Raw genomic sequence first — 6,544 nt, 5'->3', positions numbered from 1 at the left:
GCTGGAGGTTGGAATTTCAGTTTTCTGAGGACAGTGAAAAAAGCGCTCTGGACACTAACTGCGAGACGTGACAATAGAGACCTTCGAGCGCAAGCAATCGCAGGCAGGTAGGACCGTATCTGAATATTCTGCGTCAGATTGCTTTTGCATAATGTAATGGATTATTTTGGCGGCAAATAGCTGGAGCGACCGAGGGATTGGTTTTTAAATGATGAAAATGCCTAATAAAACCATGTTTTATATAAAGGTTTATGTAGCTAATACATTAAGTGCATTGCGTAACTTCATAGCCAGAGGGTTATTATTTATGAGCTGCATTTCATAACATGTATTTCTAGACAATTGACTAGTATTCAGATAAAATGTGCCGTTTATGGATTCAGATGTTAATATTGAGGTTGTATGGGGCATTAATGATAAAACATGTTCAGTTATTATTATTTAAAATTGTTAACGCCTTGTGACATCTTATTATATATCCAGAAACGACGTTTAAATTAATTATAAAACGGATGCTGATTTATTACCATATTCCCATTACCGTCTATATAGATCTAACGTGTCGAAGGCATAAAAAATAAAAATACTTTCAATAATATATATATATATATATATATATATATATATATATATATATATATATATATATGCGCACACACACACACACACACACACACACACATTGTGTTTGTTTTGTGACCTACTACAATACGGTATGCAGACTGAGAGCAATGCACAACGCAACAGGAGTGGGTGATGAAAGAAAGCCTGCTGTAAGCGATACAAGTGCTGTAGGGTTATATAATAAAGCAATGTTGTGCTACATGGTTCAGGTGCAACACAAAGACAAAGCCAGAGACACACAGCGTCTGTCATTTAAAGATTATTATTATTGTTATTACTCACCCACTGAAAAAAAAAAAAAATTCTTTAAATAGTGACTTTTGATCAGGAGCTCTGCACTAGATGAGGCTTGCTGTTAGCTTTGCTAGGTGTTTTCTATGTTAACACAATGTTTGAGTGTAACATTTTGTATATTTTTAATTTAAAAAATCAGTAGTGTTTTGTTTATTAAAGCAGACAGACAATCAGGCATACACATGTACTATACTGCCACACACATCAATGATAATTACATGAAACAAAACTCATCTCTCAATTACATTAGCATAACAATCCAGTTGTCTTTAGTCTCTCTCCCTCTAATTCTCTTTTATCTCTCTTAGTCTCCCTGTCTTAATCTCACTTTCTCTGGGAATTTTTGCAGCTTGCAATATCTGGACTCAGTGTATATCTGACATCACGAACACCAGCTGACAACACAATCCACAACAATGAGATCTTTTATACTTAATAAAATATTATAGTTGTGTGGATAGCTTGTGTCTTTGCCACTGTGTGTGTGTGTGTGTGCCAACTGGATCTGCACGACAAACTCACACACACGCGCACACGTACGCGTGTGGGTTGTGTGTGCGCGTGTGTGCATGCATGGGTGTGGTGGTGTGTGTGTGTGTCTACGTGCGTTTGAGTGTGTGCGCGTGTGTGCATGCATGGGTGTGGGTGTGTGTGTGTGTGTCTACGTGCGTTTGAGTGTGTACGCGTGTGTGCATGCATGGGTGTGTGTGTGTGTGTGTGTGTCTACGTGCGTTTGAGTGTGTGCGCGTGTGTGCATGCATGGGTGTGTGTGTGTGTGTGTGTCTACGTGCGTTTGTGTGTGTGCGCGTGTGTGCATGCATGGGTGTGGGTGTGTGTGTGTGTGTGTGTGTGCGTACGTGCATGGGTGTGTGTGTGTGTGTGTGCGTGTGTGCATGCATGGGTGTGTGTGTGTGTGTGTGTGTGTGTCTACGTGCGTTTGAGTGTGTGCGCGTGTGTGCATGCATGGGTGTGTGTGTGTGTGTGTGTCTACGTGCGTTTGAGTGTGTGCGCGTGTGTGCATGCATGTGTGTGTGTGTGTGTGTGTGTCTACGTGCGTTTGAGTGTGTGCGCGTGTGTGCATGCATGGGTGTGGGTGTGTGTGTGTGTCTACGTGCGTTTGAGTGTGTGCGCGTGTGTGCATGCATGGGTGTGGGTGTGTGTGTGTGTGTCTACGTGCGTTTGAGTGTGCGCGTGTGTGCATGCATGGGTGTGGGTGTGTGTGTGTGTGCAGTATCAGTCAGAACATGAAAAAGGACTGTTTCCCATTCAAGAAAACATATGGGATTGTGAATGTCAGATATTTGTTCCCATCTGTGTTGAAAAGTAACTCTTAATGGTTTTAATTCTGGTTAACAACCAATAAACTAAATTCGGTTTTGCCAACGGAGCTCTGATTAATTGTTTGAATACTTTATGGGGCCCATCGTTTTTCGGTGTTTGTGTTGTTTAAAAAATACTATGCTTGTGTATTGCAATTGCATGCACGCTCCTGTTGACTCTTTGCTGGGTTTTGGTGTTGGCCAGCATGTAACATGATTATGCAGCTAAAATACTGCAATTATACCCAGTGCTGCCATGTGGATATTCTGGGCTCAGCATCTTATAGTTCCCAACATCATCTTCTTTGCCTTGGTATTGAGTCACTGGATACTTGGTATATCAGATTGAGTATGTTAGTGCCCTTCGTTCACCTGAAATCAGATCCAAATACGTGTTCAGATTTTTTGTCTGTGCAGAATGACAGTTTTGGAATTCTTGTACTCGTTCCAAGATTGAAAAAGCATACTTTGGGCTCAGTGTACCTGTTTTTCAAAACTTGCATATCATCATAACAGACTGTAATCAATTGGTATTTACTTCACATAAATTTGATGTCTTGTTTATTAAAAATAAACAGCAAATAGTCATGTGGCTGGTTACATACAGTCACTGTGTAATAGTGAAAGAAAGGTTTGCCAGTATGCAAATTTAAGGCATGTTTTCTCTTGTCTAGGGAATGTTGAACCCAGGAAAACATTATTTTCTCCAGACAAAAATTTGCATACAAATTCCTTAAGAGATTCCTGAGATATTCTCTTACAGCAGGATGATGTGTAGTATTTTGGTGTAGAACCTTTAACAGTAAAACAATTTTGAGGGCCATGTAGAAAAAGGTGTGTCTTGAAATTAATTCAGCCAGAAAGCATGTCAATGAGATGTATATGACTCTTTTCCAAGATTGTCCTGGACATCCATTTGCACCATCACCATCTGCTACACAACAGACACGGAAGTCAGAATAAATAGAGACGTTGCATAGGGTGGGGAAATTGTGACAGAGTAGGAAAGAAGTGAAAGTAAGAGGGAGGTACCAGAGGAGGAAGTACTGTAAATGTAGTGTTTCTTCAGATATTTGGGATTAAGAATTTTTTGGCCACACAAAGTTTTAATAAAAGTCTTAAATAGGTAATCATGTAGGGATATCAGTTGTATCCATACTGGTTTACAAAAATAACAGGTGGTGCTAGTTTTTGTTTAGAAGATTAAAATAACTGCCATAACCACTGTGCAGTCACCCAGTATATGTTCTGACTTGTCACAGATATATTTACATTAAGGCTCAACGGAACTGAGTGCTGTTTTTTGGTGGGGGTAGGTTTAGAAAACGTGTTGTTGTTCTTGAAGATAACAGTGGTATGTGTGAAATTGTGTGGGTTAAAAATGAGCTGCTCAAAACGTCAATGAAGTTAGCTCTCAGGCCACAGCGCCTCTCTCGCTTCTGAAAATAGAAAACAAAAAGATATGTAGCAGAGGTTATGAACCCACTTCCTATCGGCACAGCACTGCTCCCAGGGGGGACACCTGACCCTTCCTCTAATTAACAATGCACAGAGATGTTCAATATAAAATAAATTGCAGGTCGCAATCCACCATTATTGTTGCTCTAGAGTGTGATGTCACCCTGCCTCTGCTGCAGAAAAGACATTATGACCAGTCTGCCGGAATGTGGAAAGCAGTAATTCCCCTCTTAAAACTTCTGTTTACTTTATTAAAGAAATATCCAAAACACAATTTTAATAAAATACAGGACAATACATTGATGGTTCTGGGGATACTGAATTTATTTTACTCTTTTAATTGTTGTATATTAGGTAGTAAGACTGACAATAAAAAAAGCCTTGAGCTGTTGGCTGCCTTTGACTAAATTGAATCATAGGTAAAAAACAAACAAACAAACAAACAAACAAAAAAAAAACCCACCCACCCCCCTTATTAAGCAAGGATTTAAAAAAGAAAAAAAGATCAAAAGTTGGTTTTGTCTATTGTGTTTGGATTGCAGTGAGCTGCAATTTCACACAGTCAGGCTCATCTTATAGAAGCAGAATTTTGTTTCTTATTTTCCAGTTCTTATTTTGTCAGCACATGTTGCTGTTATTAAACTCTTCAGGTTTAATTCTGGTATTTTCTACTCTGTGCTCATTTTATGCCTCAGAGTGGTTTTTTTTAGGGTGATGCTGTTTGTGCTACATGTAGGAATATGTAGGATAACAAATAGTAATGGCACATAAACAGCATTTCAGCTTCTGCCTATTAAGGTAGGCCTAGTCGTACCGCATTAAAACTGTACGTAGGGTCATTGCCCTGCTGTTCAGTGAAATCCCATCCAAGAAGGCACATTCCTGGTATAAAAATTGCAGCTCAATATTTGCTGTTACTTGGCAGTGTCAGAGTACCATCAGTTTCCATCTAAACAATCCCACTGCTCTCCCATCTGAATGCATATTTTATACATCCACCACATCTGTTACAGTGCGTATCACAGGCATCTGCTACCCACATTCCACTTCATCATCTAAAATAAAAAGTGTACTACAATCCTAGGATTACATGACAGACTTGCAGGCTTTCATTGCTCTCAATTTTAGACTTCTCTGCACATGTTTTATTTGAATTGGTACAGCGTGCGCTCTTGGTACTGTAACAGGTGACACTGACTTTCCTCCTTCTGCTAGAAAGTTGAATAGTTTACAGTTTCACAAAAATATCTGAGCCATCTATAATGTTACATATATATATATATATATATTATAATATCTTGATATATATATATATATATTATATATATATATATAATATATATATATATACTATATATATATATATACATATACATACATGCATAACCCTTCTATGATTACGGAGACAGAGTAACAAACAAACCCTTCTCTTGTTTACAGTGGTTTTAATTTTTGTTATAGTTGGTTGTGGTTTTATCTCATACCGGGTGATTGCTTCCTGCAATAATTTCTGTTTGATTAACAATCAATTCTAGTGCTTCCCTTTGTGTAAATATTATTTTATCTTTTAGATAAACATTAATAAAAAAAATTCAGAAAGGATAAAAACGGAAGGTTTGTTTCATTTAGGAAAAAAAGAAAAAAAAAGTCTTTGTAAATCTGGCCCAGTTTCTTTTGAGCAAAGATGGGCTGAAAACAAACTGTTGGCCTATTTCCTTGTGCTTCTTACCTTTCAGAGCGGAAAAAAAAGACTACAGCGTCAAACATCTGGAACAGTTTAGCTTCTATTTTTTATTGTGTGACTTTTTGGGACACGTATGCAAAGTTTGTCTTTGCATATTGACTGCATTGTATATGGAATTGCTGACTGGATTATCCACATTTCCCCTGATCAACTTCCCCTGCTGTTAAATGTTTTGCAAGCGAGCATGCCTTCTGTTACTTACCCTATATTTGCTTAAAGCCCTCTAAATAAATATCTTCACATCAACAGAACAGTGGTGAACCCATTTGAAAACAAGGGTCCATGCTCGGAAAGGGCTGTCAAATATATTGATATTTACAGGAAGTTAACTGACTAAAAATGAACATTGTCGCTGTAGCTTTAAAAATGGGGTGCAGTTCGGTTTTAGCTGTTGCCATTATTCTAATTTGGTTTCCATGTCAACATGTGCAGTAGTTACAACAGACAATGGGAATAAAAATAACTCCAAGAGAGGATGGCCTTCACAGCAGCTTTTCAACACTTAGCTGTATTCAGCCTGAAGTCATGGCAAGATTGCTATGCTGTTCTGAGGTATAATATAGGGGTCTTAAAGGTGAAGTGAATAATTTGGATACACCCCAAATGCGTCATAGCACTAAGATGACTGGACAAAAAAATTCATGTTGTGGGTTATCCATTTTGTGGTAAATACCCAGTAAAAAATTGAATACCATTTCATCCTTTACAGAGAAGTTTACAAGCTACCAGTGGGGTACCAATAACTGTACTTCCATTAGCAGACCAAAGCATTACCATTAATGGGAACACAGTGATTTTAGACTATATAGTAGATTGATTGGGATACTAGACCCCTGGTTCTTGTATGGTGCTATGTCGTGGCACTGCAGTAGATCTGTGGTTTGTATTGATTCATATTATTGTGAAACTAAAGGTCTCTACACAGTGGATGTGAAGCGACAAGCGAATGTGTCGTATGACACACCACACCACGATGATATAAAAAAAAAAACACATATTTTTTGATACGAGACGTGTGGCACTGAAGCGATAGGATCAGCGTCTGTTTTTACGATTTTGTAGCGCGGTAGCTAGGGAACTGACCAATGAGAAACAGCTTTCCGTG

At 38.4% G+C, this 6,544-nt stretch overlaps 1 protein-coding gene across 2 annotated transcripts in view; it reads left to right on the top strand.

Annotated features, from left to right (window-relative positions):
• Nucleotides 1–6,544, top strand: part of LOC121328839 (calcium/calmodulin-dependent protein kinase type 1-like) — a 49,638-nt gene continuing 43,094 nt past the window's right edge. The window contains exon 1 of one of the 2 annotated variants that reach the window (XM_041273932.1): nt 1–107. The gene's annotated coding sequence lies outside the window, so the exon portion shown is untranslated. The remainder of the gene's footprint in view (nt 108–6,544) is intronic. The other variant, XM_041273933.1, reaches the window with a different exon arrangement.

The sequence above is a fragment of the Polyodon spathula genome, chromosome 16, assembly GCF_017654505.1.
Source record: "Polyodon spathula isolate WHYD16114869_AA chromosome 16, ASM1765450v1, whole genome shotgun sequence".
Taxonomy (NCBI): Eukaryota; Metazoa; Chordata; class Actinopteri; order Acipenseriformes; family Polyodontidae; genus Polyodon; species Polyodon spathula.
The sequence above is the reverse complement of the archived record's forward strand: the minus strand, read 5'-3'. Positions and strand labels throughout refer to the sequence as shown.